Genomic DNA, 15,659 nt, shown 5'->3' with positions numbered 1-15,659 from the left:
GTGAGGAGAGTGGCGATTTAAGCAGATATGCATGCCAGTGCAACATGAAGAAACTTTTTAAAGCACTGGCTCCTAAGAGAAGCATTCTTCCCCAGGAATGTGCTGACATGTACAGGCTTCCTAGGAGTTCTATAAAGTTGGGGCAGTTTCAAAATGAGACAATGAGCAGAAAAATCACAGAGCATCATCCCCCCCTTTGCCTTCCATTTTATTTCTGGGGCCCCCACCCTCCAACTGAGGGAAGCTTTGTAAGCTGAAATGCAAAAAGGCATCTACAATAAAATGAGGGTTTGCACTGCCACTGGTATTGAAATCCCTACTGTGGCTAACAAGCAACAGCAAACATTTAGAAATATGCTTCACTATCACGTATTCAGTTCATCCACAGGAGTGGAGATGCTTCCATTGCACTTGGGAGAACAGGGATTTGGGTTTCATGTCTGCAGATGGGCTACAGGCACATACAAGATAAGGTGCTTTTGCACACGGCTGTGAGAGACCTCCCCACAGCATATTCCCAATGGGTTATAATTTTAAAAGAGGCTCTTGACTTTAAAAAAGGCCTCCTGTAGTTTGCAGTGAACCGAGATCGTACCACTGCACTCCAGCCTGGGAGACAGAGCAAGAATCCATCTCAAAAAAAAAAAAGACTTCCTCTAACTTGAGTCGTGTTACCAATCATACCAGCTTTAATAATTGTCAAGCTACAGAAGGAAGAATGGAGAGGAAAAACTAATCCAGCAATTTTAAAATATTCTGAAGTGCAATAAAGGGAGATCATGGCCTCGTTTTACATGGGACATGCTATTTACTATAAGAAAAGCCATTTTGTCCATTGCCCTACCGATGAGGTAGAAGGGGGAAAATATTTTTTGCATGTGAAAACAGCACAGGAGTATTAAGAAAGTTGTGTTGTTTCTTACTCCTGAGAAAATCTTTCAGTCTTTTCTGCCAGTCTTTCTAGAAGTACTTTATCAAGAGTCTCTTCTTTTTGCCCCAAACCGTAGAGACAGAATAAAATGCTCCACTGAGAATACTAAGAATGAAGATTTAAGATTTCAGAGAACTAGAAGAAGTATCGAAACCCTGAAGAAATGTCACCTCTCCCAGGAATGTTGGCTTCTCCTTCCTTTGTGCTTCCACGTTCACATCTGTTGTATTTATTTGCTTGGACTCTATCTCTTTGCTGGAAGGCAGGAAACATGTCTTCTTCAGCTTAGTGTTTTCCCAGCATTAGCCAGGACCTAGCACAAAGTGGGTTCAATAAATGTTTAGCAAATAATGATTGAACAAAGGAAGGCATGCTTTGAAACCAGATCTTAAACTGACCTCAGTAATGAACCTGCCTGGATAGTCAGGATAAAGTTGTTGGCAGAGGTTTAAACCTCTGTTTTAAGAATGTTTTAAAAACACTCTTAAAGTACATTACCCAAAGCATCAGAATTTTAGCAATAAGATAAGGAATGATCTCGAATCTAGAGGCCCAGGTCAAGAACAGAATGAGGGAAAGGGAAGATAGTGGGAAGGGCTGCCCACTGATTTTATGTGTCCCATAACTCTAGAGACCATGTTTCTGAAAGCCATCTCACATCTCCCTTTGAGCATTAGGATGTCAACTGCCAAGGTTAAACCCAAGTGCATGATAAAGCACACACACGCAGATTTGCATAAAATTCAATGTCTTTCCTGTCAAGGAGTCAGTTTTCTGGCAATGAGAACAATTTCTTAAATTATCTACTCGCAAAGAAAAAAATAAATCTCCAGACAGGAAGCAGTGAGAAAAAAATGGTGAACTGTTGAAGTCCTGAAACAACCACCAATTCAAAATGATTAACTCTTTGTGATCTAGAAAGAAAGAAATGCACCTTTATGTTTCTGGATAGGATATGGTTTCTCGCAGTCAGGCTGCAGAGGAGGTTCTTGCAGTGTTCCCCTCAGAGTCTCTTGATACTAACCAGCTCTGGCAGACCCCGGTGACTACCCGGAGAATGAAGGGCTGCCTGCACATTTAACATTACTACAAATTGTACTCCTTATTCTCAGGATGGGCATCTGCTCTGATTGTATTTTTTGCCAGTTTCCCCCTAAGGAACTAGAGCTTTACGCCTATCTCAAAAAGATGATGAGGGCCTTCTTTTTTTTCTTTCCTTTTTTTTTTTTTTTGATGGAGTCTCACTCTGTCGCCCAGGTTGGAGTGCAGTAGCGTGATCTCGGCTCACTGCAAGCTCCGCCTCCCGGGTTCACGCCATTTAGGGCCTTCTGAGATGGTAACCAGGTTGCCTAACACCAAAGTACCACCCTCTTTGGATTCCCTACCCTTTAATCCTGTTGCCTTTAGCTATTAAAATAATGCACAGAAAGAAAGCAAGAGAATTAGCTTACTTATGGACTGTAAATTTTTTTAAAAGCCTATATAAAATATAGCCAATCAAATCTAGTGCTACAGATTAAAATGATACACAATTAGGAAACGTTATAATGACTGGATCCAACTCTGACATCTGAAATCATTTATCAATACTGAGATCACTAAAAGCAGGATAACCAAATTTTGTGTGCCTTGTCAAGTGGTACAAAATCAAGGATACAGAACCATGCATGGAATAGTCTCGAACTTTAATCAGGCTTCTAGGCCTAACTGCCAGTTAATAGGAAATGTAGCAGAAAAGGATGCATTTATAACCACAAAGATGCAATCAACCAACTCTTGAACACAGGAGATGCACCGAGTGACCCCATTTCTTCAACAAAGCTTGAAAAATAATGAAAAGAGAGAGCTGTTGTAGATTAAGAGACTTTTTTTTTTTTTTTTTTTTTTTGAGACGGAGTCTTGCTCTGTAGCCCGGGCTGGAGTGCAGTGGCGGGATCTCAGCTCACTGCAAGCTCCGCCTCCCGGGTTTGCGCCATTCTCCTGCCTCAGCCTCCCGAGTAGCTGGGACTACAGGCGCCCGCCACCTCGCCCGGCTAGTTTTTTGTATTTTTAGTAGAGACGGGGTTTCACCGTGTTAGCCAGGATGGTCTCGATCTCCTGACCTCGTGATCCGCCCGTCTCGGCCTCCCAAAGTGCTGGGATTACAGGCTTGAGCCACCGCGCCCGGCGATTAAGAGACTTCTTTAAACCAACAATTCACACACACACACACACACACACACACACACACACACACACACACAAAATAATTTGAGCCAATTGGAGAAAATTAAACTTAGGTCAGTAAGTGACTCTATGAGATGATTATTAATTGGCACTTTTGCTACATGTGATAATGGCATTGTGTGCTTGTGTTTCAAAAGTTCTGATTTTGGCAGGGTACAGTGGCTCACGCTTGTAATCCCAGCACTTTGGGAGGCCCAGGTGGGTGGATCACCTGAGGTCAGGAGTTTGAGACCAGCCTGGCCAACATAGTGAAACCCCAGCTCTACTGAAAATACAAAAATTAGCTGGGCATGATGGTACACGCCTGTAATCCCAGTTACTCGGGAGGCTGAGGCAGGAGAATCACTTGAACCCAGGAGGCAGAGGTTGCAGTGAGTCAAGAGTGCGCCGCTACACTCCAGTCTAGGTGACAGTGAGACTCTGTCTAAAAAAATAAATAAAATTAATTAATTAATTAATTAAAGTTCTGATTTTAGGGATAAAATGGTAGATTTCTAGGATTTGCTTTAAAATACTCAACCAAAAAGGGAAGAGGAAGAGAACAGATGAAACAAGAATAGTGATAATTACTGAATTTGAGTGTACATTACATAGGAATCATTACGTCATTCTCTAGACTCTGGAGTATGTTTGAAATTTCTATAACTTAAAAAAAGTATAATTAACACCAGAACCAAATAAGGGGATTTCCAGAAACTCAAAAATGATTTGACATTAAAAATATTTTACCATGACAGAAAGTTAAAGGAGAAAAGCCATTTGATCGACTTAATAGATGTTGAAAAGGTCTTAGAAAAAGTCAATATATAGTCCTAATTTTAATAACCAAAAAAAGGAGAAACTACAGAGGATTTGCTAAATATATTAGGGTACCTACACCTGATAAAACCATGCATTTGTTTAAAATGATGTTGTGGAAGAATGACTAGTAACATGGAAATATGTTCATCAATATACTAAGAGAAAAAATTTTTTCCCAAAAGAGAAACTATGGTTTCATTGAATACCAATATGTCTACAAAAATGTTAAGAGTGGCTATGGGCTGGGTGCGGTGGCTCACGCCTGTAATCCCAGCACTTTGGGAGGTCGAGGTAGGCGGATCACAAGGTCAGGAGATCAAGACCATCCTCTCTAACACAGTGAAACCCGGTCTCTACTAAAAATACAAAAAATTAGCCGGGCATGATAGCGGGCTCCTGTAGTCCCAGCTAGTCGGGAGGCTGAGGCAGGAGTATGGCGTGAACCTGGGAGGTGGAGTTTACAGTGAGCCGAGATCGCGCCACTGCACTCTAGCCTGGGCGACAGAGCAAGAATCGGTCTCAAAAAAAAAAAGAGTGGTTAGATGTGGGTTTGGGTTTGGGTTTGCTTGTGACTTTCACTTTCTGTTTTGTACTTAGCTGTATTTTCCAAAATGTCTATGGAGAACCTATGTTATCTTTTTAATCAAGGGAAAGCACACAATGTTATTCTAATTTTGAAATTTCAGACTCTTGTGGTCATTTCTGCAGTTATGAATACAGCAATGAACTCTCATCTTACCAACTTTTTTTTTTTTTTTTTTTGCCCAGAAGTCTATCCCAAGAGACTTGTCAAATGCCTTGTTGGAATTAAAATTCATAGTGTTTGCAGTATTCCCAATATCATAATTGTAATAAAAATTAGAGGCCCTGTTAAAAAAATACTGTTCATATTTGCTGTGGTTTGAATATCCCCTTCAAAACTCATTTGAAAATTTAATTGCCAGTGTAACAGTGCTGGGAAGTGGGGCCTTTAAGAAATGATTAGGTCATGAGGCTATGCTTTATAAGTGAATTAATGAATGCCATTATCACAGGAGTGGGTTAGTTCTCACGGGAGTGGGCCCCTGAGAAAAGGATGAGTTTGCTCCCATAGACCCTCTCTGTGTTGAGAGCTTGCTCACCATGTGATGCTTTCCACTATGGGATAAAACAGCATAAAGGACCTCACTAGCTGTCACATCATGCTCTTAGACTTCCCAGTCTCTAGAACCATGAGCCAAATAAACTTTTCTGTATAAATTACCCAGTCTGTGGTATTCCGTTATAGCAGCAGAAAAGGGACTAAGACAATATTGAATGTCTGGAACCACTCTGTAGTAATTAAATTATATTGATTGTATTTTAAAAAATTTATATTTTACAACTGCATCCATATGGCATAAGGTCTGAGAAAACACAAAAATAGAATCAGTTTTCATATGGCAGGGGTTCAGGAACTTGTTTTTTTATTATTATTATTATTTTTTTTTTTATTTTTTTTTTTTTGAGACGGAGTCTGGCTCTGTCGCCCAGGCTGGAGTGCAGTGGCCAGATCTCCGCTCACTGCAAGCTCCGCCTCCCGGGTTCGCACAATTCTCCTGCCTCAGCCTCCCGAGCAGCTGGGACTACAGGCGCCCGCCACCTCACCCGGCTTATTTTTTTTTGTATTTTTAGTAGAGACGGGGTTTCACTGTGTTAGCCAGGATGGTCTCGATCTCCTGACCTTGTGATCCGCCTGTCTCGGCCTCCCAAAGTGCTGGGATTACAGGCTTGAGCCACCGTGCCCGGCCTATTATTATTATTTTTTTTTTTTTGAGAGAGCGTCTCTCTCTGTTGCCCAGGCTGGAGTGCAGTGGTGCGATGTCAGCTCACTGCAACCTCCGCCTCCCGGGTTCAAGTGATTTTCCTGCCTCAGCCTCCCAAGTATCTGGGACTACAGGAGCATGCCACCACACCTGGCTAATTTTTGTGTTTTTAGTAAAGACAGGGTTTCACCATATTGGCCAGGCTGGTCTCAAACTCCTGACCTCATGATCCGCCCACCTTGGCCTCCAAAGTGCTGGGATTACAGGTGTGAGTCACCGTGCCTGGCCTTATTTTTATTATTATTGAGACAGAGTCTCACTCAGTCACCTAGGCTGGAGTGCAGTGATGCAGTCATGGCTCACTGCAACCTTGACCTACTGAACTCAAATGATCCTCCCACCTCAGCCTCCTGAGTAGCTGGAACTACAGGTGTGCACCACCATGCATGGCCAATTTATTTTTATTATTTGTAGAGACAAAGTCTTCCTGTGTTGCCCAGGCTGGTCTTGAACTCCTGGACTCAAGTGATCCTCTCACATCAGCCTCCCAAAGTGCTTGGATTACAGGCATGAGCCACCACACCCATACTTATTTTTTATTTTTTAATGATATTGTAAAGAACAAGAAACTATATAGGCATTTTAGAATAACTTTTATCCAAAGTGAATTAAATTGTTAAAATTTCAGTAAAAGGGGTAGTTTCAGTTCTCAAAAAAAGGTAGTACTTCATGAGATATGACTTTGCTGTGAGTATATAACAGATAAACGCATATTTTTTAACTAAATAATAAATGAATTACTAGAAAATAGAATTAAGTTTTATTGTGAATTGTGTTGCTAAAAATCTAATTCTATGGACCATGCACTGATAGTTTAGAAGTACTGAGAAGCACCCCCCTCAAAAAAACAATAACAAAGTCAATTAAGAAGAAATCAACATCCTTCTAAGTTGTATGTTTTCCGAAATGCAGTCATTGAGCCTGACAATGTAGTTCCATTTGTAAATAAGATCGAGCTTCTCTCTATAAGTGGATTTGGTTTATTTTCAGTCTAATTTTAAATTTGAATGGTAGATATAAACTTGCTTACAAAAGGGCATTTCCTAAGTTAAAGTTTTACAATTAATCTTTAAAAATAAGCTCCAGAGGCCGGGCGTGGTGGCTCATGCCTGTAATCCCAGCACTTTGGGGAGCCAAGGTGGGCAGATCACCTGAGGTCAGGAGTTTGAGACCAGCCTGGCCAACATGGTGAAACCCCGTCTCTACTAAAGTACAAAAACTTAGCCGGGCGTAGTGGTGCGCATCTGTAATCCCAGCTACTCAGGAGGCTGAGGCAGGAGAATCACTTGAACCAGGGAGGCAGAGGTTGCTGTGAGCTGAGATCGCGCCACTGCACTCCAGCCTTGGCAACAGAGCAACACTACACTCTCAAAAATAAGATAAAATAAATAAAAATAAAAATAATCTCAGGAGATACTGAGCTGAAGGAGCAATATATAGGCTCTGTCCTCATTCAATAACTAAAACCCCCCAGTTACCACAAAGATTATCGTGATTTCAGGGGGAGCTTGGTCTGATGAAGGTCAGTTGGACTGCGTGCTAAATGAGATGTAGGAATATTATGTAGCACTGACTATTGACCTTTCTGCTATGTTTAGTTTTTTGTATCCCTAAAAATATAAAATGGTCTTAAACATGCTCATTTTCCACATGACCAGGGCAGACTTGATGTAAGATGATCCTTGGCTTGTGTGGCCTGGGAACAATATGGTACTAAGTTCTGAATTTTTCTTCTAATAATAGAAATACACTGATCCAAGTGCTCATGTAATCTAAATTAAACACATCTAATCTCTGCATAAATTGTTGAACTGTTATTTTAATGAATACATCTTACCCTACATTTTCTCATCTTTTTGACACAAGTTTCAAACCACTGACTGAAGAAACATACAATACTGAAAGTGAGAATTTATAATACCGAAAGTTTCAACTTGAGCAAAGTTTTGACTAACACCAAAAGACTTATATTAACAATAGTATCATTTATCATTTAATTCCAATGACTTCAAGAGCTACATGATATATCAAAGACTTTAACAAACTGCCATTTTTTAGTAGTCTTATTAAATGTTTGATGTATGTTACATTGGTGTGCAAACATGCAGTTTTAGAAACTGGGAGAAAAGGCTGGGCGCGGTGGCTTATGCCTGTAATCCCAGCACTTTGGGAGGCCGAGACGGGCTGATCACGAGGTCAGGAGATTGAGACCATCCTGGCCAACATGGTGAAACCCCGTCTCTACTAAAAATATAAAAAATTAGCCGGACGTGGTGGCGGCGCCTGTAGTGCCAACAACTCGGGAGGCTGAGGCAGGAGAATGGCGTGAACCCAGGAGGCGGAGCTTGCAGTGAGCCGAGATTACGCCACTGCACTCCAGCCTGGAGCAAGACTCCCTCTCAAAAAAAGAAAAAGAAAAAGAAAAGAAAAGAAAAGAAACTGGGAGAAGAGGCCAGGTGCGGTGGCTCATGCCTGTAATCCCAGCACTTTGGGAGACCGAGGCAGTGGATCACCTGAGGTTAGGAATTAGAGACCAGCCTGGCCAACAGGGAGAAACCCCGTATCTACTAAAAATACAAAAATTACCTGCGCACAGTGGCTCATGCCTGTAATCCCAGCTACTCAGGAGGTTGAGGCAGGAAAATCGCTTGAACCCAGGAGATGGAGGTTACAGTGAGCCGAGATCGTGCTACTGCACTCCAGCCTGGGTAACAGAGCAAGACTCTGTCTAAAAAAAAGAAAAAAAAAAAAAAAAAAGAAAGAAAAAGAAAGAAAAGAACCTGAAAGAAAAGGAGAACATTAGCCTAGTCTTCTTTTTATTGTAACAATTTTTTTTTTTTTCCCCCAAGACGGGGTCTCTCTCTGTCGCCCAGGCTGGAGTGCAGTGGCGCAATCACGGCTCACTGCAACCTCCGCTTCCCAGGTTCAAGCGATTCTCCTGCCTCAACCCCCGGAGTAGCTGAGGTTACAGGCACGTGCCACCACGCCCGGCTAATTTTTGTATTTTTAATAGAGACAGGGTTTCACCATGTTGGCCAGCATGATCTCAATCTCCTGACCTCGTGATCCACCCGCCTCAGCCTCCCAAAGTGCTGAGATTACAGGCACGAGCCACCGCGCCTGGCTATTGTAACAATTTTAAGGCAAAGTTCTAGATTTGTGCTAGTTTGTATTTTGTGATAGGATATTGTAAAAGCATTAGTCTTTAGGGTTGACATTTTTGTGTTTTTGTTTCTTGCCAGTCTAAAATTTATTAGGGGAGATGAAAGTGGATACACACACATACACACACACACACACACTGCAGCAAGTAGAGCCCAGTGGTAACATTAATAAATTATTTTACAGCAGAAGGATTGTTTCCATTACCAAGTTATCCACATTTAATGTATTTGTGAAACTTGAGGTAAATGGTTATCTTCAAGCGGGGAGCAGTGGCTCACACCTATAATCCCAGCACTTTGGGAGGCCAAGGTGGGCAGATCACCAGAGGTCAGGAGTTTGAGACCAGCCTAGCCAACATGGAGAAACCCCATCTCTAGGAAAAATACAAAAATAAGCCAGGTGTGGTGGCGGGCACCTGTAGTCTCAGCAACTCAGAAGGCTGAGGCAAGAGAATCACTTGAACCCAGGAGTCGGGGATTGCAGTGAGCTGAGATCGTACCGCAGCACTCTAGCCTGGGAAACAGAATGAGACTCCGTCAAAAAAAAAAAATTAAAAAAAAAAAAAATTAGCCAGGCATGGTGGCAGACTCCTATAATCCCAGCTATCCAGGAGGCTGAGGCAGGAGAACCACTTGAACACGGGGGGTGGAAGTTGCCATGAGCCAAGATTGCCCTATTTCACTCCAGCCTGGGCAAAAGAGAGAAACTCCGTCCAAAAAAAAAAAAAAAAAAAAAAGATTCTCCTCAATAAGCACTATCCTGGAAGTTTTTTCCAGAATCTATAGTGATAGCCATCCCCTCTCTCCTAAACTCCAGATCCATATTTCTACCTGCTTCCTGATCATTTCCATCTAAATTATCCACAGGCCATGTACAAACTTAGAACTCATCCACCCAAGTCACCTCTTCCCCATGGACTCCTAACCTAGAAAATAGCATTGCCATTGACGTAGCCCTGTGGTCGTGAGGGTAGGAAATTTCATCTCACTGCCCACGCTTAGTTAGGCACAAAGTCCCACAGAGCCTATGAAACATCCCTCAAGTTTATATACTCTATTATGTTACCAATGGCTTTATCCTATTCAGGTCATTTTCTCCTCTAAAGAAAAATATTTTGAAAGATGCTGAACAGAGCTCTGTTTCTGGCCCAGATGAAATAACAGTAACCGAATTTATTGTTCCTCATGAAACAACTAAAAAACTGAACAAACAGGAAAGAATGTTCACAAAACCTTGGTTATCAGGCAACAAAGGACAATGATCCCTGAGAGATGGAAAACGAATAAGGTGGGCTCTGTGGTTGCCCTAGCTTTGCACCTAGGGAAAGCTTCCCAGCTTGGCACAGGGAGGGAAAAGCTGAGTGGAGTCCGACAGTGTCCCTGAGTTGAGGAGACAAAATGGTGAGTGTGAGCAAGTCAAAGCAACCAGAATTCACTAGGGCAAATTGCCAGAAAGAAAAGAGATGGAGCTCTGGACATGTTCAGAGGGTAACCCTTGATGCTCAGCTGAGTACTGACCACCACACGCAAGTGAGAAAATTACCTGAGGCCAGGTTAAAAATAAATAAATAAACAACTCAAAATATTAATGAGTACAATTCCATAATCCTATATAGAGCCAAAAACCTCACCTGTGCCCAGTAACCAGATTAGTAAACTTTGTAATTCATACAACAACAGTCAAAATACTATGGCAAGAAAGAGTTTGCCACAGTAATGGGGAAAACCTAGCCCTAGGTTAAACATTGCTTTGGTCCTGCTCAGCAGGTTTTAAAGCCATATCCAAAATAGTCTAAATTTCTGAGCAATTTAGGCATAACTTGGAACAAAGCTAAATATTTATAGGAATATAAAATTATCCAACAATTGGATTGAAGACCACCTGGGAATACAAGTTCTATAGGCTTAAAAAAAAATCGGCAAGGTAAAAATCATGTCTGGCATCCAACCAAAAGTTCTAAGGAAAGAAAAGAAGCAGGAAAGGATGACCCATGATAAATAGAAAAATCAGTGAATCAAAATTGACCCAATATTCACATAGATGATAGATTTAGTAGATAAGGCCGGGCGTGGTGGCTCATGCCTGTAATCCCAGCACTTTGGGAGGCCGAGGCGAGTGGATCACGAGGTCAGGAGATCCAGACGATCCTGGCTAACATGGTGAAACCTCATCTCTACTAAAAACACAAAAAATTATCTGGGTGTGGTGGCATGCACCTGTAGTCCCAGCTACTCAGGAGGCTGAGGCAAGAGAATCGCTTAAACCCAGGAGGCAGAGGTTGCAGTTAACCGAGATAGTGCCACTGCACTCCAGCCTGGGCAACAGACAAGATTCTGTCTCAAAAATATATAGATATAGATAGAGATATAGATATAGATATAGATATAGATATAGATATAGATATAAATGAGGTTTTTAAAAAAGGAAAGAGGAGATAAAATAGTGAAACCAAAGTTGGTTCCTTAAAAAAAAATCAATAAAATTGATAAACATCTAGAAACACTGATCAGAAAACAGAGAAGAAAGAAATTACAATATCAGGAATGAGATAAAAATGAATATTTGAACAATTTTATGCTAATAAATTTGACAATTTAAATGAACTGGACAAATGCCTTGAAAGACACCAACTATCACAGCTTACTTAAGAGGAAATAAATAACGTGAATATCCCATTATCTAATAAACAAATTAAATTTGTAGTTAAAGACCTTCCAAAAAAAGAAACCTCCAGTCCCAGATGGCTTCATTAATGAAGTTTACTAAACACTTAAGAAAGAAATAATAATTCAACACAAAGTCTCCACAAAAATTGAAAAGGAGGAAATGCTTCTCAACTTCTTCTATGAGGCCAGAATTACTCCATTATCAATATTAGAAAGTGATATTACAAGAAAAGAAAATTACAGACAAAACTCCTTCATGAGCACAATTTTTAAAATAAATTTAACCAATTGAAACCAAAAATATATGAGAAAGATAATACCTCATGACCAAGTGGAGTTTATCTCAGGAATGCAAGGCTGGTTTAACACTTGACAATCAATCAACGTAATTCAGCATACTAACCAACAAATAAGCAAAAAGATCACCTCAATAAATGTAGAAAGATCATTTGACAAAATCCAGTGTGTGTGCTGGTTAGAATGTAAAATTGTACAAACACCTTTAAAAATAATTCAACAGATTCATAAAATGTTCCACATATACGTGCCATTACTTAGCCTTTCCATTCCTAGGTATATTGAAAAATAAAAAAATAAAAACACATGTTCATACAAATAAAAAATAAAAACACATGTCTTACATATGGATTCTTTTTTTTATTTTTTATTTTTTGAGATGGTCTCACTCTGTCACCCAGGATGGAGTGCAGTGGCGCAATCACAGCTCACTGCAAGCTCAGCCTCCCGGGTTCCCGCCATTTTCACTGCCTCAGCCTCCCAAGTAGCTGAGACTACAGGTGCCCGCCACCACGTCCGGATAATTTTGTTTATTTGTTTTTGTTTTTGTTTTTTTTGAGATGGAGTCTGCTCTGTCACCCAGGCTGGAGTTCAGTGGTGCGATTTCAGCTCACTGCAACCTCCACCTCCTGGATTCAAGCAATTCTCCTGCCTCAGCTTTCCACATAGCTGGGATTACAGGCAAGTACCACCACATCTGGCTAATTTTTTTGTATTTTTTTTTAGTAGAGACAGTAGAGTTTCACCATATTGGCCAGGCTAGTCTCGCACTCCTGACCTTGTGATCCACCCGCCTCGACCTCCCAAAGGGCTGGGATTACAGGCATGAGCCACCATGCCCGGCCAATTTTTGTATTTTTAGTAGAGATGGGGTTTCACTGTGTTAGCCAGGATGGTCTCAATCTCCTGACCTTGTGATCCACCCACCTTGGCCTCGCAAAGTGCTGGGACTACAGGCATGAGCCACCACACCCGGCCCAGCATATGGATTCTTATAACAACTTTATTTGTAATAGCCAAAAACTGGAATCAATCCAAATGTCCATCAATACATGAATGGGTAAACAAAGTGAAGTGCATCTATATAACAAAATACTACTCAGCAATAAGAAGGAATGACACATGAAACAACATAGGTGAATCTTAAAATAATTATGCTGACTGAAATAAGCCAAATCAAAAAGAAAGAGTAGTTACTATATAATATTCTAGAAAATACAATCTAATCTATAGTGACAAAGGGCAGATCAATTGTTACCTGGGGTGGGAGAAGGAAGAGGCATCACAAAATAACATAAGGAAACCTTTGTGGGGGTGATAGATACATTCATTTTCTTGATATTGGTGATGATTGTTACTTGGGTACATACATATGCAAACCTTATCAAGATGTGTATCCTAAATATGTGCAATTTGTTGTATGTCAATTATATCTCAGTAAAGTGGATTTTGGGGTGGGGGAAAAAGGCTTCTAACTGATCTCCATGACTCCACTATCCTGAATTGCCCAGGTGTCAAACTTGTAAGTGATTAAGTAATCTTGGATGTTCAAGCCAGTCGAGCCTTGAGATGACTCCAGCCCCAGTCAATGTCTGATTACGACTCTAGGAGAGACCTCAGGGGACACCCATCCAGCTAAGACAAATCAGCCCAAAGAACTATGACCCACTAAGGTTTCTTTTTAGCCATTAAGTTTTGGAGAAATGTGTCACACAGTAATACATCACCATAACAGTGGGTTTTAAGGTTTTATTTTTTTTCTCAAACTTTTTCTATATACAGAATCTTATTATTAAGTTGAATATAATAAACAAATAAAAGTAAAACTTCTGGCCGGGTGCGGTGGCTCATACGTGTAATCCCAGTACTATGGGAGGCCAAGGCAGGAAGATCACCTGAGGCCAGGAGTTCAAGACCAACCTGGCCAACATGGTGAAACCCTGTCTCTACTAAAAATACAAAAAATTAGCTGGGCGTGTGGTGGATGCCTATAAATTCCAGCTCAGGAGGCTGAGGCAGGAGAATCACTTGAACCTGTGAGGCAGAGGCTGCAGTGAGCCAAGTTCACATCCATTGCACTCCAGCCTGGGTGACAGAGCAAAACTCCGTCCCAAAAAATAAAAAATAAAAATAAAAAAAGTAAAACTGCTTTGGCTAAAATGGGAGTGGAAGAACCTAGATTTTCACCTGGCCAGGCTTCCCTGAGTGGTTCCTGAGCTAAGAGTTCTTCTTGGAGAACCTTTGTGTGACCCACTCCCACTCCAGAATTTCTCCTTTCTCAGATGGGAACTGAGGACATAAAGATTAAGTGTCACACACAAGATATCGATCTGTGACAAAACCCTAGGTGTCTTCATTCAGAATTAACTTCACCATGCTATTGAGAATAGAAAAATGTCATAAGCATATGTAAAATATCAGTTGTTAAATCAGAATAAGAGTGAAGTAAAAAAGTCAGAAAAGCACACTGTGTCTATCTTGACAAATCTAACCACAAATCAATGTTTTTACCCAAGATTAAAGGAAATATTGGGTATTTGATCTGATATTTCCACTAAGATACGTTAGCATTGGTATTCCTTAATATATATTGGCCATTTTTGTATTGGTGATACATGAAAACAACCCGGGAAATAGGCTGAATTTGAAATAAAAATAATGTATTAGTTTTAGTGAATAAAAACACCACACCCTGCACATACTGCCAAATGGAAATATCTAATTCTTCTCAAGAGGCCTCTTTCACCCTTTTTTTCTTTGTTTGTACTAATGGTGCAATAAATTCTGTGTAATGGCCTTTCATATAGTATATTGAAATCGAATGCTCAATTTTCAATCTCTACCTCAGATTTGAAATGATTATGCTGATAAGTAGTAAAGAAAATAGATGTAGAAGAGACACACTTCCAACTAATATGATAAATTTATTTCAGAATAACATGAGTCCTAAAAACAAACACAGCCAAAATATACTTTAGAACTTGGCTATAAATCTCAGTGGATGGTTTGCTGAACTAGAGCAGTAGGAATAATGTTTCTATGGTAAAAACTTTAGTCTTGCCTAATGCTGAGTTGAGAAGACCATTTCGTTAACACAGGTATGACTTAGGATGGCAGCAGAGCCAAACCTGTGTACACTGAAACTGCTATTTTCTACATGTAAATATAATCTTAGGTTCTGTGCCAGCACTCCATCTCAAGCTGATATTTACAAATGTTTGCTCCCCAACTTGGTGTCTCACCACTCCATTTCTGCAGCTGCAATCGAGTTTCAAAGTTACACAGCAAGAATAATTTTATAAAATTTTTATTACAGTAGGCTAAATGAATGTAAAAGCAGAATAATCAATTTATAAACTAAAATTAAAATTATAGACACGATATAAATGGTTTCTTTTTAAAACTCTTCAATTAAGCACTGCTTCTACCCAGACCAAGAATATTTTGAAAGCATGAACTGGAATGCTAAATCAATGATGTTAATGAGCTTATTTCACTTTCGTTTTTTACTTTTCTTTTTTTCGAGATGGAGTCTTGCTCTGTCCCTCAGGCTGGAGTGCAGTTGCATGATCTCAGCTCACTGCAACCTCCATCTCCCAGGTTTAAGCAATTTTCCTGCCTCAGCCTCCTGAGTAGCTGGGATTAAAGGTGCATGCCACCACGCCCAGCTAATTTTTGAATTTTTAGTAGACACGAGGTTTCACCATGTTGGCAAGGCTGGTCTCGAAC

This window comes from Macaca nemestrina, chromosome 2 (genome assembly GCF_043159975.1).
Source record: "Macaca nemestrina isolate mMacNem1 chromosome 2, mMacNem.hap1, whole genome shotgun sequence".
Taxonomy (NCBI): Eukaryota; Metazoa; Chordata; class Mammalia; order Primates; family Cercopithecidae; genus Macaca; species Macaca nemestrina.
This window is presented reverse-complemented; position numbering follows the sequence as displayed.